Genomic DNA, 25,724 nt, shown 5'->3' with positions numbered 1-25,724 from the left:
CCGGATAGTGGAGTGGAAATTCTTTTCCCTCTGTGGGCACATGAGCAGTGGGGACTGAGTGTTCACCTCTAACACAATTGTAAATGCTAGAAGAGTTGAAGGAAGGCCAAAGGCATGTTTGGTTCTGTTGTCCAGGCTGCCCTTGCCAAGATGGGCTTGGCTGGGTCCTGTGGGTAAGATGGGTGTCAGAGCCACAAATGGACCCTCTCTAGCCTTCCTCCTGGCCAACAGTGTCTTAGCAACGACTTTCCTTCTTTCCTTCTCCCTCTTTCTTTCATGCTAGTCTTGTGCAACTCATGACTGCATGGCCAAGATGACTCTCTCTCAGTGAAAAATCACTAGATTTAGGGGGCAGTTTTAACCATCTCAGTTCTCACTTTCTCACCCACATCCTATCCCAACTCAAAAGTCTAGCTGAGGATGTCTGAAACAGGCCTTGTAGCCCTGACCCAAAACTGATGGATGGGCCATGGCCAAGATGTCAGGTGTGAACAGGAGGTATAAACCACTGCCTCAGCCATGTCCCTTCTTGATGTGCTAGAATTAACTTAAAGGTAAAAAAAAAAAAAAAAATCCACTTCTTTAGTTTATAAAGTTCAGTGCTTCATCTTCTTATCCAAACATCATTCAAGTTTTCTTGATATTTATAGAAGCCAACTATCTTAAGAAAAGAAGTTCTCTTTCCAAAAGAAAGGAAAACTGACAACTGAGAGGAACCTATTTTCAGATAAGTAAATCATGTTTGTTATAACTAAAGCTTCCTTTTTAACCTATCTAGGTATAAAGATGTCTATATGTGTATTTGTGGATACATATGTAGTCTCTGTCTATCTATTATCCTGAATTAAATCGCAATCTTAGTAAAAGCAACAGAATACATTCTGGCTAGTTTAAGCAGAAATACTCTTTTAGAAAGGATATTGAAAGATACAAGGTAGCTCGGAGGGTCAGTATTAGAGATGATGCAGTCAGGAGTAAGATGGAAACCACACTACAGTGGCTTCCCTAGTGAAAACACCACAGCTCACACCAATAGGGATGGACATATGATGCCAGGAACCTTACGATGGCTGCCCTTTAAATGTGGAATGTTTCCACACTCACCTCACCAGTGGCTCACCAATGACTCCATTCTATGCTGTACCTGAACTTCATTTTCCTCACTTATAAATAAGAGTTTTGCCTAGATAGAACTGAGGCAAGGTTATCTGAGCTGCAAGGAAGGCTGCAAGGGTGACTTGAGGAAGAGGGGATTACAATGCAGAAATTCTCTGAACAGGAAGAGTGATTCAGAGGCTGTGTGACTGCAAAAGGACTAATGTTGACTTCAGTCTACCCCTTGACTGTAATACACAAACCACTCCCTTCCATACTTACATTTCCCAACACTTAATTTGAAGAGCCATATCCATCCCCTAACAAGAATCATGATTTGATTACAACTCCTTCCCCTAAATCTACACTTGTTCACCCTTTCCCCTTTCTTTTCTACCATTAAAGGACCACATGGCTCTATCCTTTTGTAAGTTTGCCAACTCCTCATCCAAAAGGCTGTTATTGTTCCTATTGCTATTATACTGAGCTCTGGGAGGGATGGAGGAAGGAAAGTTGAAGGAGATAATTAATATTAATCAGGAAATTCTCTGAAGGCAGGGAATTGTCAAGACAGAACTGAAAACAAATATTATGTCCTGTTGTGTTCTTTTCACAATAGCTATTCCATTGTTGGAGGTTTCCTTTCAATGTTTGACCTCATTCTACATCTCTTTCCCCAGGTACATCCTTCCTTGGAAAAAAGGTCCCAGTTGTAACTTGAGATTGCTGCACCTGTCTTGAATCTCTCCCAGAGCTTTGTTGGGCTCCAGGCTTTCCCTGATCTCAGTGACCTGGTAGAAAATCATCTTCCCTCCATAGGAGGAAGCTAACGATCTCTATTTTTCTCCTTACGTCAAGGATGACTCACACTAGAATGTAAGACAATGAGAAACATTATCACTCCTCATTCATTCCTATTATTTCTTCATTTATTTACTCTGAAATCCTTAAACCCAGAGATTAATATGGTTTACTATCATAGCAGTCTTGACATTCAAGAAGCAGAGCCAAAGAGAATGCTATTGGTTTTTAGGGAGGGGGGTAGATGGAGAGCATCTCTCAAAGAACATTAAATGGGATCCTAACATATGCTGACACTTGTTCAAATCGCCATCTTTTCTAGCTACTTCCTACATCCTGTCACAACTCTCATGGCTCTCTCCTCAAGCTGACCCTCAAACTCCTCTACCCACCAGCACTACACTATTTAGATTATTTTAGCTCTTGGTCCACTATCTCTTATTTATTACCATTCGGATACATATTTTGGGGATAGAGGACAACTCAAAAGAAATCAGAGTTTGGCCGCAGAACTCTGTGAGCATCCCCGAGGGTTCTGATGGAGGAAGGAGGATCCACAAAGAGCAGAGGGAACTGCACTTAGAGGGTGCACTGGGTAAGCCAAATTCCTTCCCCTTTCCCCCCTCTCTGCCTATTTTTCATCATAGAAGCCCAAGTTTGTCAAAAACAAAAATCTCCTCAGAGGGTGGAAGGGATGGAGAAGAAGCTAAGCAGGCAGAAAACGAATCCTCAGGAAAGGGGATGGTGAATGACTGTGAATCCGAATATTGGTCATTTTTGTCTGGTCACAGTTCATTCACTTGTTCATTCTGTGTGCTTCCATTCTCCGAAACACCCAGTCAATAACGTATACCAAGACAGGAGCCCAATATTGGGAATTAAGCAATAAATCAGACAGAGCATAGTCCACGGCCTCAGTAACCTCGTTGTGGGTTCCCCTCCCATCCAGCCTGACTTTACCTGCTGCTCTCAGGGTTGGTTTGTTCTTGTTAGCAAGGTTGTGCCCCCTGGTGGCTCCCTTCCGCAACAGCGGACACCAGGAGCAGAAGATGTCCTAGACAGCTCCCTGCTAATAACAGCAGCTCCCCACATGCCTGGTACAGGACCTGCTCCCATCAGCAGTGCTCTTAAAGTGCCTGTTGACTCACCATTTTGTGAAGCATTGACCCTTAGCACCAGAGCTGAGTGTCTCAGCATCACCTCCAAGGAAACTGCTTGCACTAAGCTGCCAATAGACAATACCAATGCCAGGTCCCTCTTCAAAGGCCCTTGCTCCAAGCGACTGGAACACGTTTCTCAAACTTTAGTGCGATACAGAATCTCAAAGGAAAACAGCGCTTCAGCCCCTAAGAATGTGTCTGCAAACTGCAAGCTGAGAAATACTTCCTTAAGTAATGTCTGATTCTATTTAAATGTTCTTCAACTATATACTATCATAAGAGAAGTTTTATTGATATAATATATAATATCCAAAATAATTTCTTCTTAGATCATAACAATGGAGATAGAAAATAATTAGAAAGTTTTGAAATTATCCAGATTATATCCATTAGCTCCCCAAGCTGGATCCCACAACTGGCTCAGGAAGTGAATCTCACTCTACCCCACATCATCTCCCTCCTAGACATCTCCTTCTGGGCACTCTGAAGCAAGACACAGAACATTGATTCTCTGATGACACTTCACTTCCCCTAAAGAGTGCTCTCAGGACTGATATGTCCAAAGGAAGGTAACCAGGGAATTGACAAAAGCTGAACTTAATTTCCTCTCTGCCCTCAGAGGGTACAGGGACACCCAAACAATTCAAATCCCAGAAACGACTTCATAGTTCCTGAGCATATTACGAGTAGCAGATACTGCTGCCTGCCTACCTAGTATCTATTCTCCCCTTCTTTATTACCAAGAGATTTCCAATTTTGTTCAAGGTGACAGTGAACCCAATTTCATTTTCTGTGTAGCCAAGGGTGATGAAGAGATATGGTTTTAGCCTTAGGCTAGAGTTGTAAGCAGAATTGTTGGGCAGGGCTTTTAGAAAGCTCATAAAAGGAAGTGAGTTTAGGCAATTTTAGCCCTTTACTCTACCCCTCCTCTAGTATGTGGAGGCCATAGTTGATGTGAAACTATCATCTTCCAGCAGATGGCCATGAGCATGACAGTCATACTGAAGGTGGCAGGGCACTGGGGCTGGGAGGAGCCTGGGTCCCTGGTGCCCTTTACATCCTTTACATCCTGTCCCAGCCACTGTTTTTAGAGGTTTCAATTACTTATAACCAAACACAATCTCTAACTGATATGCTATTTAAACAAAACTTGCATGTTACCCTTGCAATGGTATTTCAAGTAATGTGCCTGCAAGGTTATTCTGGAAGCATGTTGAGTCTTGCAAGTATGTTGAAAGAATGTGTTATTTTTCTCCTCTATCAAAATGAAAAATACATCTGTATATGCTATTTCTCACTGTTTTATTGACATAAAGTAGAATTCACAGCTCAATATTTCTGAAGTAGCTCACACTACTTTGGTTTGTTTGTTTGTAGCTTTGTCTTATTCAAGATTCTCCAGGGAAATAGAACAAATAAGGTATGTGTATATATAGAAAAGGAATTTATTATAAGGAATTGGCTCATGTAATTATGGAGGCCAGTGAGCCTGAAATCTGCGGGCTGGCAGGTTGAGACCCAGGAGAGCTGATGTGCAGTTCTGGTCCAAAGGCTGGCAGCCTAGAGAATTCCCTCATGTCTCCAGGTGGCTGGTCTTTTGTTGTATTCAGGCCTTCAACTGATTGGATGAGGTCTACCACATTAAGGAGGGTGATCTGCTTTAAAACGTTCACCAATTTAAATTTTAATCCCATTCGAAAATATCCTCCAAGTTGACATATAATATTAACCATCACAGGGTTTGTATTTTTGTTTACTCTTTTAACGCAGACTGACTCTAGGATAAAGGGAATGTACATGGCTTTGCCAAAATCCCTGGAGTGATTTTTTTCTCTTTAAAAATGTAAACAAGGTACAAAACTCGTAGCTACCTCTTAACAATAATCATATCACTCCTGGCTTTAAGGAAAAGTTAACAGAGATACATGAAAGTTCCAGTAAAACTGTATTTATTGAAATTACCACCCCTCTTAAAATTTGCTCACATTCCAGAGGGACTAGAGTTTGCCATTAATTTGTTACTAACCAAGAGAAAGAGTACCCTTTCTATAGCAGGGAGCTCCAGGATTTAATTCTGTGCTGTGAGCCTGACATTCTAATTCTGGAATTCAATAACATCACACATCTTTTTTTCCCTTCAAAATAGTCACTTAAAATATCATATAGTTTTCTGCATCTGAGCTGTCAAGTATCCTGGAAGTTGCTGTCATTAATACACCCCTAAAAGAAACCCTGGCTGAATCATGTGTTCTACAAGAGATCTGGGACATCTTACATACATATGTTATACATTATATATTTTGGAAAAGAATTTAAGAGGAGACTCTTAAGGTTAAGAGGACAACAAAGTCAAAGGCAAGATGAGCACACAAAATGTTAAACATACATTTTTATGTTTTTTAGAGATGAGCCACAGATCTGGCTCTAGTATTTCTAGTGGCAAAGAAGGTGAGAAATCCAATCTATTATAGGATTTAGAATGTTCCACAAGATAAAGTAAAAGAAAAACTTAATGTTCCAGAGAAAAATATAGTTTTCCTTGGTTTTGAGTCTCCTACAAACACTAAATGTCATGGATAAGACCCTTCACAATATTCCTACTAAAATAGGTACACCCTACGTACATTTATGATTTCCACACCACTGTTTATGATAGGGTATCTTAAAATACTGCTTCTGAAAAAAAAAATTCTACAAAGGAGCAAAATAATCTAGTTTCAGTATGTCACTCTCTATAGCTTGATCTAAGGGTAGAATTTGAACCCTAGAGCAGTGATTTTTGAACCATGCATCCTGGACCCTCTTGAATTCCAGAGAGGTGCTTTCAGGGTTACCCCAGTGGGGGAAATATGGCTGAGACCGAGGAACCCAAGGTCTTGTTATCATCTACCATCCTTTTAATGTATGTTTGGATTTAATTCGTTAATATGTTTGTTGAGGAATTTTGCATCTATGCTTATGAGGGACATTGGCCCATAGTTTTCTTTGTTTGTAATGTCTTTGTCTGAATGATGCTGGCCTTAGAAAATGAGTTAAGACGTGTTCCCCCTCTTCTATTTTCTGAAAGATATTGCATAGAATTAGTATTATTTTTTTCTTAAATATTTGATAGAATTCACTGTTAGCATTGCCTCGTATTTCTCACTTCTTTATCCAAAGCTCCCTGCGGTAAGGTAAACAGATAAGATACAGAATTCCAGGTTAGATTTAAATTTTAGATAAATAGAAAATAGTTTTAAAATACAAGTTTACCCCATGCAATATTTGAGCCATATTTATATTAAAATATTCATTATTTATCTGAAATTCAAATTTAACTTAAGAGAGTTAAAATCACGTGAACACACAACTTGTCCATGAAGGTTCAGTAGCACTATTCTTAACAGCCAAAGAGTAAAGACAAGCTGAATGTCTATCAACTGATGAATGGATAAACAAGATGTGGCATATCCATACAATAGAATATCATCAGCCATAAAAAGGAATGAAGTACTGATTACGTATTATATAATTAACATGAAATATCCAAACTGGCAAATCCATGAGGACAGAAAGGAGATTAGTGCTGCCGGAGGGCTGGAGGAAGGGGAGAATGGAGAATGATTGCTAGTGGGCAAGGGGTTTCTTTTGGGGGTGATGAAAATATTCTAAAATCAGACAGCGGTGGTGGCCACATTGTGAATGTACTGAAAACCACTGCATTGTATACTTAAAGGGGTGAATTTTATGGTATATGAATTAGAGCTCAATAAAAATAACTAATGAGGCATACCAGGGTGGCTTAGTCAGTTAAACTTCTGACTCTTGATTTTGGCTCAGGTGGTGACATCACGGTCATGAGATCTAGCCCTACATCACACTCCATGCTGAGTGTGGAACCTGCTTGGGATTCTCACTCTCCCCCCACCTCTGCCCCTCCCCCGTGCAAATGCTCACGCTCTCGCTCTCTCTCTCTCTCAAAATAAATAAATGAACTAAAAAAAAAATAACTGGTGAAAAATTTAACTAGTCACCATCCTATATTATTTGTTAAATCTGGGTGCATCTGATCAGTAAAACCCAAGTTACATACATCTGCACTGTAGCCACAGGGGCCTCTGGGAAATGCTGGTTTGGGACTTACAACGTGGAAAGCCATCAAAATGTATACAGGGGTTTTGAGACATGTTGAACAGCCTCAAATGGCAGATGTTTACTACAGATTCTGAAGTGAAAATGCCTGGGTTTGAATGTCATGTCTGCCACTTACCAGCTGTGAGACGAGGGAAAGTTACATGGCATCCCCTGCTTCTTGAAAGTTCATATTACACCACTATGCTCTTACAAAAGACCTCCATTAGCACCTGTTTTTGCTAACTGAAAGAAATTTGAAGAGCACTTTTGCTTTTACATTAGAAAGTGAAAAACGAAAGCAGCGCTAAGCTTCTATTTTGCAGCGAGCTGTTCTAGAGGCAGCACGCACCCAGAGAGGCAGAGTGGCCTGCCAAGCTCCTTCCCCAGGAACTAAACTCAGCATCTCAGCATCAAGCTGCACAGTTTTGAACTGTATCTGTGAGCATCTGTGCTTTATCTCAATTTATTTTGTGCATCTGTTAGCAAGATGTGTCCTGAAGCATCAGAAAAGCCTAAGAGAGGTTATTTTTGGGGTCTGGGAATGCTCAAAAAATTTTCCATATAAATGAATGGTAATTGCTTCTTCATTTTGTGGCGTTTTGGCTTATGGAAGTTCTCATAGGAGCGCTCTATTTTGGGATAGCAAAGGAAACCTTGTAACCATCTGTGTCTCAGTTTCCTTACACATAAAATTTGTCAGTACTGGTATTGTGATTGCTTCCTAACTGGTCTCCCTGTTTCCTTCTGCATTCTCCCTGCACTCTCCATTTACAGAACAGCCAGAGGGATCCTTTTAAAACCTAAGTTAGATTGTGTCACTTAAACTCTTCGGTGGTTTTCTAGACTACGCAGAGTAAGAGAATAGGGGCTTATACTGAAGAGACACTTTCAGAAGGGGAATCACAGTTGAGCAGGATGCAAACAAGAGAGATCAAGGAAAGAGGTATAGGAGGTACAGTACTGGAAGGAAACAGCCAGGAGATCTTAGAAAACAAACCTTCATATTTTCTAAACCCCACATGAAAAAAGTAAACAGAAGAGGGAGCTCCGTGGTGTTAGAAAGCTATCTTGAATGAATATTAAATAAAAATGAGCCACAGAAAGGAATCAAGATTAAATCCCAAAGAAAGTTGTCACAATTACAAAGAGAATAAGGAACAGAATTATACCCTGCAGTCATTAAAGAAAGATAGTGCCTTCAAAATAAATTAAAACTATAGCTTATTATTTCAAAGCAGGCTAAAATACATACAGAAAAGAATATACATGAGAAAACATACACAGAAACAAGATGACAGAACGCAAGAAGTTGGTATAAAGAATAAAAGAAAAAATCATTTTAGATATGAAGTCTGAACTATGAAGAACACAGAAGAAAATAAACACAAAAATATGCCTTAAGAGAAGTTGAAGATGAAAAAGAGAAAAATGTTAAAAATCAAAAAGATATGGAGAGAAAGTACAAATACTTAAAACAGGTAAAAAAAAATCTATACAGATAATAAGAGTCACTGAAGCAAAACACAGTGTAAGAGAAGAAATACTAAAAACTATAATTTGAGAAGAAAAATCCTGAGGAAACAAAGATGTGAAAGAGGTTACCATTTAACTGAGACTATCAACCCAAGATGACCAACATGGCATGTAAAATTACTAGATTTTAAAGGAAAAGAAAAAATGTTTGGACATCTAGGTAAAAAAGAGCAAGTGCCTTATAAAGAAATGAAAACAGATTGTCTTCAGACTTTTCAACAATAGCACTTCCTGCCATAGAAATTTGAGTAATGACATATTTTATTTTATTTTATTTTATTTTATTTTATTTTATTTTATTTTTTGAAAAATTTTTAATGTTTATTTATTATTGAGAGATAGAGAGACACAGAGTGTGAGCAGGGGAGGGGGCAGAGAGAGGCGGAGACACAGAATCCGAAGCAGGCTCCAGGCTCTGAGCTGTCAGCACAGAGCTCAATGTGGGGCTCAAACTCACAAACTGCGAGATCATGACCTGAGCTGAAGTCAGTCGCCTACCCAACTGAGCCACCCCGGCGCCCCGAGTAATGACATATTTTAGATACTCAGAGAAAGAAAATGAGAGTCAAGAATTTTATATCTGGCAAAATGACTTTTCGAGTATGAAAAGCACAACCTGTTATCAACATGCAAGAACCCAGGGAATATTGTTTCCCTGAGCCCTTCCTGAGCTAGCCAAAATGATTCCAGGGATTTCCAAGTATGCACTGGTGGCAAGTACTGAAGATGTCATTCCCTGTTGAACTGAGACTAAATGAGGGCTGATATGGAGAGAACATCATATGTCATGGTCGTAGGCTGTGACAGTGTGGATATAAAGCAACTATTCTTAAAAAAATAAATAAATAAAGGAGAATAGGGATAAAATTACAAAAAATGTGTGACTATTTTCAGTAATCATAATTGGTAGTGAGAGTGTCAATATTGTTATTCTGAGATTCTAATGTGAGATAGAGCAAGTGAATACTGATGAGCTATTCTAATCCTATCATTCACTGTCTTCTTGAGAACCAGAATTCTTTTTTTTAATTTTTAATTTTTATTTTAGAGAGAGAGAGTGGGGAGAGGGGAAGAAGGAGAGAGAGGGAGAGAGAGACAGAGAATCTTAAGTAGGCTCCACACTCAGCACAGAGCCCAACGCAGGGCTTGATCCCGCGAACCCTGGGACCTGACCTGAGCCAAAGTCAAGAGTTGGATGCGCAACCCACTGAGCCAAACAGACACCCCTCTTTTTTTATTTTTGAGAGAGAGAGAGAGAGAGAGAGAGAGAGAGAGAGAGAGAGAGAGAGAATGAACATGTGCAGGGAAGGGGCATAGAGAAAGAGAGAGATCTTAAGCAGGCTCCATGCTGGGCATTCTTGGTCTGACATAGGGCGTGGTCTTGGGGCTTGGTCTGACAACTATGAGATCATGACCTGAGCCGAAATCAGAAGTCAAGTGCTTAACTGACTGTGCAACCCAGGTATCCTGAGAACCTGATTTCTTATATGAAAGAAAGGAGTCTTGAAATTTATAGTCTTGATATGTGAATAGAAAATGTTAGTATGAACGTGTGTGTGTGTGTGTGTACCTACTGAAAGCCCTAGAAACATAGACCAATCCAGGTACCTATGAATACCCCTAATGTTTAGACTGTTGTTTTGAAATACTATTTCAAGAAATCAAGGCTTCTTGTTCTTGGAGAACTGGCTGATTTTAGGTACAGGGCAAGAAATATACAAATTGAGCCTGGAACATCTTATATGCCAGATAGCAAGGAGTCTGTCAAAGACTACAAGGTTGTGTCAAAAAGACTCTGAACCAACTTGAAGAGGTTTCCATTGGCCAAAGAGGGAGTAATTTGAGCTTCAGTATGATAATAGCTACCGTGTATTGCAACACATAAAATATATTTGAATTGATGAGTTCATAATGATATTTTTAAAATATAAAAATAAATGGTCATCTTTGGAGGATAATAGGGAAACAATTTATAACTATCTTGAAATCTGGTAAATAAATGGAAAGAATCAAACATTTATCCTGCCTTTCCTGTATGAACTTTACCATTGTGTAACCAAATAGTAGAAAAGGAAAGCATTGCTTTATAAAATTATTCCAGCTGATAGATGAAAACTAAATTATATCATTTGAATGTCACTAATTTGCAACTACCAGCAAATTAATGAATCTAGGAAATGAACATCAGTGGTTGCTAATATCATAAAAAAGAGCCAGCCAGACATTATGTGCCTCCCGATAAAAGAGCACAGGATTTTTATTCTCACCAAAGGAAGAGAACTTGAATCTGCTCAAGGTCTGAATCCAGCACCCAATCCGCAAGAAACGGAGGACAGTGGAACATACTGAATACATCATAAGGATGCAATCAGCAAAATTATAACTGTGGAAAATTCCATAGGCCAGTGATTCTCAATGTGTGGTCCCAGACCAGCCACACCCACATCACCTGGGAACTTGCTAGAAAAGCAGATTCTCAAGCCCCATTCTGACCTACTGAATCAGAAATTCATGAAGGGAGGTCCAACAATCTGTATTGTAATGAGCTGATGCAGGCTTATGTTTGAGAGCCACTGCTATAGGCCTATTGTCCAGGGTTCTTGAATAGAAGCGAAAGGAAAAGAAAGGGTTAGAAGAGAAGCTATAGACTAAATGAGATACATCGATTTTTTTTTAAATGAGTGAGACAAAATTACAGTGTTTAAGGACCTGCATTTGGGTGAAAAACCATACAGAACCATAAGGACGTTATTCGGACAAAGTTAACAGCACGGTCGCTTTGGGAGAAATGTAGGAAGTTATAAGTTTACTGAAGTCAGAGCACATGAGAGGATGCCTGGAGTGCTGGAAAAGTTCTGTTTCTTCACCTGGGTGATAACTACAAGGGTGTTTGGTAGATAATACTTCACTAAAGCTATACATTTCTTTTGCATGGTTTTCTGTATTTTTGTTTTGTTTCACAATAAAAAAATTATTGAGAAATTATTGTTGATTGAATGACATTATTTAAACCTCTTGGGCCTTAGCTTCTTTGTCTGAGCTACGAAGATGTAGCTTCATGCTCACTCTGGAATTTTATTTTACAAGCCAAATAATGCTGACCTTATGGTAGTTATTTGTCATGGTTACGGGAAATGACTGCATACATTATAGTCCTCTAAGCCAGTACTTAAATCATGTGTGGGGAGTGGAGAGAGCAGAAAGGATTGGCTTAATTCTTAACAATAATTGCCTCTACACTCCCATTTTCTCTTTGCAACTGCCTGAGAAATATACTCTGTCACCAGAAGCCCGTCAAAGAAGAGGAAAAAACTGTAAACGTGGGATCCTTTGAGGTAGTAGCATCTCATTTCCCTATGGAGGGAGGATGTGTACTTATAATCACTCTTCTGCTTAAGACGGGGGTCATCGCACAGGCAAAATCTGCGGAGAACTGGCACGGGATTCAAAGTTGGACAATTTCTTTCGGCTCAAATAAAGGCGAGCCTCAGCGAGGAGGTATGAGTGATGCTACAGGGCAAGGTCCCATCCCACCAATGACTGAGGTAAAGACTGAGCTGTTGGTGTGGAGAACTCAGCAGTAGGACTACACCAGAGCAGAATGTGGCAAAAGCCTTCACGGACCACTCCCCCTGACTGGTAGCGATCGGGCCAGAACTCTGTGGCTGCCAGGCCAGGGAAGTGTGTGCCCATGGGTCTTAGGGTTGTGTGTAGACAAAGGTAATTGTGAAGGAGCTTGAAACCACTCACTCGGTTTGGGAACTTTTACACCCCTTAATTCTTTTTCTCCCTCTTTTATATAAATATTAATTCCTTTTATAAATATGTTAATGTCTGTGTTTTCTATTTAACTTTTATATTTGTCAATTTTTATTGTATTTCATAGGAATATCAGTCTGTGATTGATTGGAAATTAAAGCCCCCCCCCCCGCCCCCCGCCGGCCTTCTAAAAGTGTGTCTGCCATAGATAGTTTGAGAAGCACTGAAATATAGACCACATTAAAATTTTAAAATTCTGTTCATTAAAAGGCATCATAAAGAGTGAAAACACAAGTCACTGAATGGGAGAAAATGTTTGCAATACATAAAACACATAAAGGACTAGTATCTAAAATACATAAAGAATTCATACAAACTAATTAGAAAAATGGGCAAAGGAGTTGAAAAGTCCCTTCACGTAAGATGAAGGCCTGATGGCCAATAAGCACATGGAAAGGGATCCATTCATTTGGGAAATGAAAATGAAAACCACAGTGAAAACCACATGGTCACCAGATGGGCAAAAATTTAAGTCTCCCAATTATGAATGTTGGTTGAGAGTATGGAAGCTCTCATATATTGCTCATGAAAATGTAGAATTGGTGACATCACTGTAGAAAAATCTCTGACGGTATGAATCTACCAAAGCTTAATATGCACATGACCCATGAGCCAGCAAATTCCACTCCCAGACACACTACAGATATTTGACTCAAGTAAGTCAAATGGCGGGTGCAAAATTTTGCAGAGCAGCATTATTTGTAATAACCTCAAATGGAAACACTCAACCATACATCTGTCACCTGAAGAAGGGTAAATTCTGGTTTATATACACTGTGGAACACTAAACAGGAATGAAAAAGAACAATCCACAGCTTTACACAACACCATGGATGAATCTGTCAGACATATCCCGTTGCCATAGGGCTTCATCATGGTTCCCTCAATGAGGCACAGGATGCTTCAGCAGATGAATTGGTCTATAAATTCAGATCTATCCTGGTGCTGGAATATTTTCCTCTGAAACAGAAGATTGATGGAGTCTGGGACCAGAAGAAGTTTCAGAATCTGACTTATAGTCTATGACTAAGAAAGTCAGAGGCTGGAACCAGAGTCAGGCCACCAGACCCCCTTGCTGGAGTCCTTGTGCTGGGGACTCACCAGGTTGGGGGTGGCTTCCCTATCTCCATATCTCAGCTGGACAGCATTTGGCTCAGTGGTTCTTGAACCAATCCCATATTTTGTGCTTGAATTTGTTAGCTTAGTCATCCCCTTCTTTATAGGGTGGGTGCCTGGTTCTCTCAAATTGTTCCTTCAACCCTTGCTGTTACTCCCTGCTGTAGGTGAAGCATCCCTGGATTGCCTCCTTGTGGGGCCCAGGAGTTCCTTCCATCCTTCCACTCAGTTCCCTCTCTGAGTTTTTACTGACAACTTTTGTTTATTGTACTGCTTGTTGGCATCTTTACTAGGGTCAAAGGATTAGGCAAAAATACTTCTTCCATTCGTTGTTAATCTTCCGTTGTTAATCAATGGTCCTAAGTCCTTGAACCCAAACTTTCCTCACCTTCTCCTGATCTAATTATATCTGTCATTTCTCTTTCTCCCCTGCAACTTCTACCTCTCCCTTTCTGCTGGCTCCTGCTCCTGCTGTGTGGAATGGTACCCACCCCCCCCCCCCCGCCCCCGCCCCGCCACTTTCCAACCCTTTCTCTACTCATCTCTGAGACCCGGGTTTTAGGTAATGTGTACCTCATCGCTGCCCCCTGTCCTGGATTTAATACTCATCACCAAGTGTGTCTCTCTCTGTCACTGCACCAACTGCGATGCCAGCAGGGACACTAAGAGTATTTGCTGGATGGATGAATGAATAAATAGCTAATTATTGAGGAATGAAGGCGGTATTCAAAATTGGTCCATTTTGCTTGGGTGGGCACAAGTGATAAAGTATGAAACTAATCTACCTCATGAGGTTGGGAGATGTAACCGTGCTTTACCCTTTCTCTGTCTGCACAAATAATGAGGAGTTAGCTGCATTCTCTTAGAACTGAAAGCTTTTGTTGTTCTCCATGCTTCTCCATGATTTCCTGACCACGCAAGGGCCCTCCTAATCACTGCATATGTTACTGGAAAAGGCATGCAGTGCCCTCACATTCCCACTGAAGACCTCTCCTGATGGTCCCCACTATATAAAGAAAAGTTTCAAATTTTGTTTACAAACTGTATGTAGGAAAAGGGTATTATTTGCCAACCATATGAAGCAAAAGGTAAAATATTACGCAGACAATCCCCAACTTATGATGGTTAGACTTACAATTTTTCAACTTTGCAATGGTGTGCAAGTGGTTTGTATTCCGGTGGAAACTGTGCTTAGAATTTTTAATTTTGAGTTTTGATCTTTTCCCTAGGGATATGTGTACAACAGTCTCTCGTGATGCAGCCCCAGCTGCCAGGCAGCCACACGATCATGTGAGTAAACAACGAATAGACTGACAACCATTCTGTACCCACACAACCATCCCGCTTTTCACTTTCAGTACAGTGAGATTAAAGTACAATGAATTACATGAGATAGTCAACACTTACTATAAAATATATGTTGTGACAAAGCAGGAAAGAACATCCAATGGAAAAAAGACAGTCTCTTTAACAAATGGTGCTGGGAGAACTGGACAGCAACATGCAGAAGGTTGAAACTAGACCACTTTCTCACACCATTCACAAAAATAAACTCAAAATGGATAAAGGACCTGAATGTGAGACAGGAAACCATCAAAACCTTAGAGGAGAAAGCAGGAAAAGACCTCTCTGACCTCAGCCGTAGCAATCTCTTACTTGACACATCCCCAAAGGCAAGGGAATTAAAAGCAAAAATGAACTACTGGCACCTTATGAAGATAAAAAGCTTCTGCACAGCAAAGGAAACAACCAACAAAACTAAAAGGCAACCAACGGAATGGGAAAAGATATTTGCAAATGACATATCAGACAAAGGGCTAGTATCCAAAATCTATAAAGAGCTCACCAAACTCCACACCCGAAAAACAAATAACCCAGTGAAGAAATGGGCAGAAAACATGAATAGACACTTCTCTAAAGAAGACATCTGGATGGCCAACGGGCACATGAAAAGATGTTCAACGTCGCTCCTTATCAAGGAAATACAAATCAAAACCACACTCAGATATCACCTCACGCCAGTCAGAGTGGCCAAAATGAACAAATCAGGAGACTATAGATGCTGGCGAGGATGTGGAGAAATGGGAACCCTCTTGCACTGTTGGTGGGAATGCAAATTGGTGCAGCTGCCCTGGAAAGCAGTGTGGAGGTTCCTCAGAAAATTAAAAATAGACCTACCCTATGACCCAGCAATAGCACTGCTAGGAATTTACCCAAGGGATACAGGAGTACTGATGCATAGGGGCACTTGTACCCCAATGTTTATAGCAGCACTCTCAACAATAGCCAAATTATGGAAAGAGCCTAAATGTCTATCAACTGATGAATGGATAAAGAAATTGTGGTTTATATACACAATGGAATACTACGTGGCATGAGAAAGAATGAAATATGGCCCTTTGTAGCAACGTGGATGGAACTGGAGAGTGTGATGCTAAGTGAAATAAGCCATACAGAAAAAGACAGATACCATATGGTTTCATTCTTATGTGGATCCTGAGAAACTTAAAAAAAAATAAAATAAAATAAAATAAAATAAATAAATAAATAAATAAATAAATAAAATAAAATAGATGTTGTTGGTTAGCCATAGGCCAATGTAAGTCTTCTGAGTACATTTAAGGTAGGTTAGGCTGAGCTATGATGTTTGGTTGGTTAAGTGTATTAAATGCATTTTCTTTAAAAAAAAATTGTTTTTAGTGCTTATTTACCTTTGAGAGAGAGAGAGAGAGAGAGAGAGAGAGAGGCAGAACATGAGTGGGGAGGGGAAGAGACAGAGACAGAATCCAAAGCAGTCTCCAGGCTCCAAGCTGTCAGCACAGAGCTTGATGCGGGACTCGAACCCACAAGCTGCGAGACCGTGACCTGAACTAAAGTCAGACGCTCAACTTGACTGAGCACCCACGCGCCCCTGAATGAATTTTCAACTTATGATATTTTCAACTTACAATGGGTTTATTGGTAACCCCATTGTACATGGAGGAAAATCTGTACTTAATTACAAGAGTGAGAATTAATTTTTAGTTGTCTCCCCTGTGTTAATTGGGATGCTGCAGACTGCTGTTGCTTGGAGCTCATGTCTGTGAGTGACTCACTGTTGAGAATAAACATCTCTCTAACTCAGGAACAGAATGAGCATTAATAGTCTGCCATAAATCCTGTTGGTTCACAGTTTGAAAGCTTGTTTTTGCACAGATGTTAATACTAATGTGTGGCTTTAAAACACTCCTTCCATTATGCCAATGTTGTGTTCCAACATTCCTCGTGAAGGGTTTTATCTATTGTTTTACTCACCTGCCTTTGCAAAACTCTCAACTGATGGTGAGAAACACAACCCACCCTCTAATATCCCAGAGCACAAAGAGAGGGCAACCTCTCCTCTGAGTGAGAAAAACAGGGCTACATTTGTGTGGGAGGAAACTTATATATACCCATGTTTATAAATAATAGATTTTATACTATATCTATTAATTATATCAATCAAAATGCATTAAGCATCAGTTATGTGCACACTATACCGGGGCGCTGGGGACACGACATTGAATAAAATATGATTTCCAACCTCAAGTTCTAACAATCTAGTGAGGGTTAATACTTTAGCACCAAAGAGGGATGTGACTTATAGTTTTTAACCACTCTTTAAAAATTCCACATTTTCATTTAGAGTCATCACTCACGTGAACAGTCTCTCCTTTTATGAGAAGGGAAAGCATCAACTCCAGTTTCTCTTCTTTTGCCCCAGCCAGCCATAATTCCTGAGACATTTTCCTGAGATCTTTTCATCAAAAAAAGAGAAAATGTACAAACATGACACCGACAAGGGTAGTGGCACCATGCCTGTGGGCAGGTCAACATGTTATCATGTGATAACACGGACCACATGTGGTATCATGTGACCACGAGGAACAAACTGGGATTTACAACCACACTCATATTCTAAGGAGGTAGCTCTCATTAGATGGAGGCCTTGTTTTTCAGCTGAGCCCTTTCAAGGGTGCTGAAGTTGGAAGCTGGCCGTGGAGAAAGTTTGCGTCACAGAGTGAGAAGAATCAGGAGTTCTCAGTGTCAATCCTTGGGGGAGGAAAAGAGGAAGAAAGAGAAGCAAAGCGGGGAGGTGTCAGAGTGTGGAGGAGAGACAGAATGAGGCAAATGCTCTGTGCATGAAATGGTCAAAGAACCACCCTCAGTGGTGGGACAGGCCACAGGATGATGCCCGGGAGTCAATTTGAAGGAGTTTGCATGGCTGTAGCGAAGCATCTGTTGACCTCTGTGGTCTTCCCCCTTCCTCAGTAAAGTCTGCTACTCACATACAGGACGTGCACGGATGGGCACGGATGGGCTGTGTGGTGGGCAGAACCATGGCCCTCAAAATTGTTCTAAATGCTGGGACCTGTGATTACGTTAGATGACTGTGATGTGATTAAGGATCTTGAGGTGGGGTGATTATTCTGGATTATCTGGGTGGCCCAGTGTAATCACAAAGATCCTTAAAAGTGGGAGAGGGAGGCAGAAGAGGAGAGGTAGGAGATGTGAGTACAGAAGAAAGGCCTAGAGAGATGTGACATTGTTGGCTTTTAGGATGGAGAAAAGGGCCACCGCCGGGGGTTAGAAAAGGCCAGGAGACAGGTTCTCTGATAGAGCCTCAGAAAGGAAAGTAGCCCTCACCAACGCCTACATTTTAGCCCTGAGAGACTCATGTTGGACTTTAGACTTCAAACTGTAAGATAATAAATGTACATTTTTAAGGCACTAAGTTTATGGTAACTTGTTACAGCAGCAACAGAAAACTAATACAGGGTGTAAGTCAGGGAGAGGAATTGAGTACAAAGACAGAACGATGTAAGTGAGATTTAGGGACAGTCGTGAGACCAGAGGGTTGCTGTGGCAGGCGTAATAGAATTTAAAGTCAGAAGGGTGAGCCTGACTCGGGCTGTGGGAGCCTTACATGAAAAATTAATGAGTTTAGACATGATCTTTGGGTTATTGGAAAGCTTCTGATCAGTTTCAGTAAGGAGGGGCAATGAGCAGAATTTTGGAAGCGGATGCCATGAAAGCACACTAAGGGACCTCCTGCAGTGCCTTCTGTAAAGATGCCCAGGGCCTGCCTTGGGGGCTCGGCTGTGTTGGGGCAAATGAACGCCCTGGGACTGCCATCCCCACTTCTCTAGGGCACTTTTCCTTGTTCCCTGCTTTCTATTTTTGGCTTCTACTTCAGATTTCATTTGAACAAGGGATTTGTATCTGAAATAAAATTTTCAGGTTATGGAATGAGCACATCTTGCTACAGAGAGGTTAAGTGTCTTGTTCCAGGTCACCCAACTGGAAAGTAGGGAGGCAGGCACTTTTCCCTAGGAATCGTGACTCCCAGTTCTGAACTCTTCTGGTGGCGGGTCACAGGGATGGGAAGGAGAAGTAGATGAGGCTATCTGCTAGGTGATTTTCACCATGGACTACGGAAGCTTTGAGCATGAAAAGAAGGGTCTGGATGGGTGATGGGGATTAAGGAGGGCACTTGTGATGAACACTGGGTGTTGGTTTTAAGGGATGAACCACTGAATTCTACTTCCGAAACCAGTATGCACTGTATATTAACTAAAATTTTTAAAAAGACCAAAAACAAAGAAGAAGAAGGGTATGGATATGAAATGCAATTCTCAAGGATCAATGTGTCTTAGGGACTCAGTGGACCCAGAAACAGCAGTGTTTCACCCTCAGATCAGCAGCTGCCAGTGAGAAACAGTACACTGACCCCTTCCCAAGTACACAGACGGAAGGTGAGGACGTTGTGAAGCTCTTGCAGGAAGGAGAGTCACATCGGCAGACCCCAAGGTGGGCACACTAATGATGCAGACAGTCCTTTCGCAAGGAGGGTCCAGTGTTGGGTTAACAAAGCGAGAAAATGAATGGGGTGCCAGAGCAGGAAGCAGAAACCCACACTTGGGCTTCGGCTGCGATCCCGCAGGAAGTACAGCTCAGTCTATTAACCTCCGCATGACCCCGCTTCCAGCCAACTTGTAAAATCATAAACCAAACAGCTCTGTGAGGGCTCGGAATGAATGTTTAGGGCCTTGTGGCTGTCTAAGCACGCCTTTCAATTGTCAGGGTATTATTACTTTAACAGGAACATTGTAATTACTTTTGCATTATTACAATACACAAAGTGATTTAAGCAGTAAAAAGGCTTTGATGAATTAGTAGTTCTTTTGATTCCTACAGTTTTGTGGCTCATGTTCAAAGACACCTTTTACAAGTTTCAGGTCCATGGAAAAACCACCATAGCTTTTACCCAGATTTTCTTTTTTTTTTCTGATTCAGAATCTGTATATCTTACTACTTCCGGGACATTCCACCCAAAATCTCACCCTCATCTCCAACTCAACGTGTTCAAAACTGAAACCCATCACCTTGCTCTCCCAGCTTGCTTCTCCTCCTATATTTCTATGTGGGTGGATGGCCCTGCCACTCATCTGGCCATCCGAGCCCTGCATTCCATGAGTTATCTTTATTCTTCTCTGTCAGCCACCACCACTATTTACATCCGTATAACACTATCAATCACCACCATAACAATAATAGTGGTGGCCACCTGGGTGGCTCAGTCAGTTAAGCGTCAGACTTCGGCTGAGGTCATGATCTCACAGTTGTGTGTTCGAGCCCCACGTCGGGCTCTGTGCTGACAGCTCAGAGCCTGGAGCCTGCTTCCGATTCTGTGTGTCCCTCTCTCTCTGCTCCTCCCCTGCTCGCACTCTGTCTCTCTCTCAAAAATAAATAAACATTAAAAAAAAATTTTTTTAAAGAGTGGTGCCATTTCTGAGCCCCTTAGATACATTATTGCTAATCCTTAACAGTTCGGTAAATTTTATATTATCATCCTTATTTAATAGTCAAGGCCTTAAGATTCAGAGACATTCTTTCAGCAAAGTCCACCTGCTTGTAGGTGGCAGCCAGGGCCAGGATTTGAACTCACATTTGTCTGACTCTAAAATATGCATTTTCGATTAACCAGAGCACATCCAGTAGATTACCAATAGTTCTGTCCAAATTCCCCATTAAATATTACTGAAATCCACCCACTTATCTCCATCCGCAGGGCTGTCCGCTGTGTTAGTTTATGTTTGTTAGTTCTCCCCAGGACTGATGGCAGGGCCTCCTTACTGGTCTCTCACCTCCAGTCTTATATTCTCAACTAACTCTCTAGTCATGTGTTGGTAACCCGACTGGTCATAAACACGTTCCTGCATGCTCACCCTGGGCCTACTAAATCCGAATCCCCAAGCCTGCATACCGGTCTTAGTAACAGGCATCCCCCCATCGGTTCTTAGGATCGGTCAGTATAGCCAAAGAGACCTCTAAGAGGGAAACCCCCTTCTTAAAACCTAAAGGGACTCTTGGTCCCCAAAGGATAAACTGAAAACTCCTTAACCTGACATATAAGGGCCTTTCACGATTTAGCTCCTACTTATCCTATCTATCAAAGTCACTTGGTTAATTGATGCACGGTATGGTAGACAGAATTACGGACCCCTAAAGTTGTGCCTGCCCTAATCTCCAGAACTCGTGAATATGTTGCCTTAAGTGGCACAGAGAACTTTGCAAATGTGATTGAAGTTATGGACCGTGAGATGAGAAGCAGGTGGGCCCAACCTAATCTAATGAGTCATTAAAACGAGAGAACCTTTTCCGGCTGTGGTCAGAGAAGGCCATGATGATGAGAAAAGGGTCAAACAGATGACATAAGAAGGACTTGAACTGTCATTGCTGGCTTTGCAGATGGAGTAAGGGGCCATGAGTTAAGGAAGGTGGCAGTGGCTAGAAGCTGCAAAAGGCCAAGAAACAGATCGTCCCCTAGAGCTTCCAGAAAGGAATGCAACACCTTGATTTTAGCTCACGTTGGACTTCTGACCTCCAGAACGACCCAATAATAAATAGGTGTTGTTCTATGCTGCTAAGTTTATGGTAATTTTTAAAAGCAGGAATAGAAACAAATGCACATAGTTTTCCAAAGGTGACCTGCTCATCTACACTTCTTTTTTTAAGTTTATTTTTTTATCTAGAGAGAGAGAGAGAGAGAGAGAGAGCACGCGTGCGAGCACACGCGCATAAGTGGGGGAGGGGCAGGGAGCGAGGGAGAGAGAGAGAATCCCAACAGCCTCCACACCGTCAGAGCAGAATTTGACTCGAGGCCGAACCCACAACCATGAGATCGTGACCTGAGCCAAAGTCAATGCTCAACTGACTGAGCCACCCAGGTGCCCCTCGTCTATACTTCTTGAACCTCTCATTCCTCTGCTTGGAGTGCCCTGTCGGGTCCACTTGGAAAACTCCTCTTCACCCTTCAAAACTGAGCTCAAACTGGCCAATGCAGACTGGCATTTATGAATAGCTCCTTCAACTCTATAGCACCCAATATTATCAGCAGTAGTAACATCACCTTGCTTTTTTTTTTTTTTTTTAATATGTGGAATTTTTTTTTCTTTTCTTTTCTTTTTTTTTTAATATATGAAATTTATTGTCAAATTGGTTTCCATACAACACCCAGTGCTCATCCCAAAAGGTGCCCTCCTCAATACCCATCACCCACCCTCCCCTCCCTCCCACCCCCCATCAACCCTCAGTTTGTTCTGTTTTTAACAGTCTCTTAACATCACCTTGCTTTTTATTTATTTTTTTGTTTACTAATCTACATTCCCCATTCTCCTTAGGGCTGAGATCTGTCTTGCTAATTTTGTACTCCTAGCCTGGCATAGTGCCTGGTATTTAGTCAAAATTAGCTCAAAAAAATATTTTCTGGGTAGTAACTATGGAGATATTGAAGAAATTGTATTATATAAGCACCTCATGTAAGCCATTTGCTGTTGGATTCTGTGAATCCTTAATAGAACTTCAGGGTTTTAAATGTTAAAAGTCAGAATGATTCCAAAAGTGAGTCTCTTTAAGACTGGTAGTTTTTGTTTACCACTTATATTACTTTCTTTAGAAATCAATTTTTAAAATTTTCCTTATATGGAAAACATTTATTTCTGATATTTTACTCTGGACAGAAAACACCCAAAAGAAAAAAAATTACCTTGATCAAATGCAAATTCTGCATCCCAATGTTGTTATTAAGATTAAGCGTGCACATCTTCTCAGGAACTTGATTCTCACTGGTCCTCTTGCTCTGTAGCCGTGTGAAGAATTTAAGAGCCTTGCCATAGTTCCTCCATAATGTGAGAAAGCCTTTGGTAGTAGCTAAGAGAGCACCATGCGGATTCTAGGGAAGAAACTATCTGCTCCCAGAAGTAATCCTGTGGTTTTGTCCTGCCATCCCTGACATGACCCCGCTTTGTGTCAAAAGGAACCACGCGGGGCTCAGTCAGTTGAACTTCCGACTTCTGCTCACGTCATGATCTCATGGTTGGTGAGTTCGAGCCCCCTCATCAGGCTCTGTGCTGACAGTTCAGAGCCTGCCTGGGGTTCTCTCTCTCTCTCCCTCTCTCTCTGCCCCTCCCCAACTTGTATGTGCTTAGGAGCCCCCCGCCCCTCTCTTCTCAAAATAAATACATAAACTTAAAAAAAAAAAAAAAAAAAAAAAAAACAACCCAGGGCCTCATCCCACACTTGCCTCAGGGCACAGGAGAGGACCAGGACAGGAACTTACTCTCCTAAGGTACCTGGAGAACTGTTATAATTTGTTTTCAGGAGTTGCTTTGTTCTCAGCCCTGTCTGCAAATTAGAACCACCTGGAGTGCTATTAGCAAATTCTTGTGGAATTCTTATCAGTTGGTATGTGGTAGGACCTGGGAACCGGTGTTTTTCAAAGATCCCCTGAATGATTCTGATGTGCAACCAGGCAAGATTCCCCGCAGGCTATAGTTTTCAAATTTCAGTTGGAATAAGAATGACAGGTGGTGTGTGCTTGGCATGCGGCATGGGCTCCCGGGGCCCCATCTGGGACCGTCCTGCTCCCAGAGTCCCCGCCAGCAGGTCTCAGGTGGAGTCTGGGAATCTGTTAGTTTAACCTGCAGCTCCAGCAAGTCTGAGGCAGCCCTGCAGGCCCCTGCCACCCACTCTGGGGGTGCAGACATTGTCAGTACCGCCATCTGGAAGCGTCCGGCCCCACCCATTGCCCAGCTGCTAAAGTCAGGACACTGTCCTAAGAAGCAGAAACCCTGGCAAGGGACTCTTGGCGAGGGCCCCTGAAACAAAGGCTGCAGCTGTTTGCAAGCACCAGTTTGTCTATAATATGTTGACAGTGTGAAAGGGTGAGGAGAAAGCAGGACTGTATGCTGATGGCCATATACAGAACACAACCCTCCTTTCCCACCATGAGATAAAAGGGAATCAGGTCCTTAGGAATTCCACCTTTCCCAGTCAAGCATCCTGCTATGACATATTAACATCTTAAATTTCTTTTTTTTCTTTTAATTTTTTTTAATGTTTATTCATTTTTGAGAGACAGAGCGCAAGTTGAGGAGGGGCAGAGAGAGAGGGAGACATAGAGTCCGAAGCAGGCTCCAGGCTCTGAGCTGTCAGCACAGAGCCTGACATGGGGCTCGAACCCACAAACCATGAGATCATAACCTGAGCTGAAGTTGGAGGCTTAACCGACACCACCCAGGTGCCCCACATCTTAAATTTCAATGGTAAATTTGAAAGAAGAGTTACATGAGAATTCACAAGTGAACTCCCACCACAGGCTGCAAACAACCGATTGTTTAAGATTCATTCAGCTTGGGGCGCCTGGGTGGCTCAGTCGGTTGAGTGTCCGACTTCGGCTTAGGTCATGATCTCGCAGTCTGTGAGTTCGAGCCCCGCGTCGGGCTCTGGGCTGACAGCTCAGAGCCTGGAGCCTGTTTCAGATTCTGTGTCTCCCTCTCTCTGACCCTCGCCTGCTCGTGCTCTGTCTCTCTCTGTCTCAGGAATAAATAAACGTTAAAAAAAATTAAAAAAAAAAAAAAGATTCATTCAGCTTCCGTTCATCCAGTTTTTATTCACTCAGCTTAAATTTTGTGACAGAAATGTTTTGACTGGGGGGCGGGGGGCGCCTGGCTGGCTCAGTCAGTGGAGCATGTGACTCTTGATCTCGGGGGTTGTGGGTTTGAGCTCCACATTGGATGTAGAGATTACTTAAAAATAAAATCTTAAAAAAATGTTTTGCCTTGACTGACATAATATACGGGAAATTTATGAGTTTGTCACAGTCAGGTCAGCACTGCTCAGTTACCTGTGGTTTCATTTCAGGATATTTACATCAACAATCCTACTCATGAAGGACAAGCAAATATTTCCTTACATCAAGCGGGAGAGAGAACTCGGACTTCCCCACCCCTCACATTCACTTTCTCAAGGCTCTTGGATGAAAGATGGTCTAGAATGAGTCAGGCTGTTGCCTTATCTGCTGGGACCAGTGGGCTTCCAAAACCCCCCATGGATGGATCCAGATGGAGACTTGAGGCCATGGCATAAGAGTGGGTTATCTAGGTCAACTGAGAACTCTGGTGATGGTGAGCAGTAAGCAGGTGAGCCAGGGGTTCTCTATGATGAAGCCAAGTGGTGCCTGAGTTTGCTAAGATCCAAAGGTTTGCATTAAACTGTTCCCTGAACCTCCTACAGAAAGTCTCAGGATTCTTGGCACAGAGGTGGCCTTGGCTGCTGGTGGAGAACATAGTCTTCGAGATCGGTTGACCTGGCCTGGCAGCTATGGCTTTTTCCAGGCCTCCAGCCCTGACCTGACCCGCCTTGAGGGGTTCTAACCTAATCTTTGCGGTCACTGTACCTACAGTTACATTACCTCACACGCTTCCTAAACAGGGGCTGAAATATCGAAAAGTAAGTGCTGGTATATCTGGAATGAATAACATTTCTAGGAAATCTGAGCATGTGAAGAAGTGACTACATGTTCATTTGAATTCATTTCCCCAGCTTGTTGGTTGCTTACTGACAGCCAGCCCTGACAGAAGAAAGACAAATTTCCGCTTTCCTTTTAGAAACTTACCGGCTGCAAGTTGTCTGCAATTTGTGGAAACAATGTAAGAACTATAGGGAGAGCCAGGATTTGCCATGTCTGCACACGCTTGGGGGGGCTCACCTCCAGTCCAAACTTTA

The 25,724-nt window shown here is 41.8% G+C and overlaps 1 long non-coding RNA gene across 1 annotated transcript; it reads left to right on the top strand.

Moving 5' to 3' along the window:
- The first annotated feature begins 673 nt into the window (after window positions 1-673).
- On the top strand, window positions 674-25,324 carry LOC144617081 (uncharacterized). Its single transcript, XR_013557101.2, has 4 exons — window positions 674-1,971; window positions 4,434-4,476; window positions 14,867-14,927; window positions 24,861-25,324. It is a non-coding gene; the product is annotated as an uncharacterized LOC144617081 (long non-coding RNA).
- Window positions 25,325-25,724: the final 400 nt, after the last annotated feature.

The sequence above is a fragment of the Panthera onca genome, chromosome C1 (genome assembly GCF_046562875.1).
Source record: "Panthera onca isolate mPanOnc1 chromosome C1, mPanOnc1 haplotype 2, whole genome shotgun sequence".
NCBI classification, from domain to species: Eukaryota; Metazoa; Chordata; class Mammalia; order Carnivora; family Felidae; genus Panthera; species Panthera onca.
This window is presented reverse-complemented; position numbering and strand designations above follow the sequence as displayed.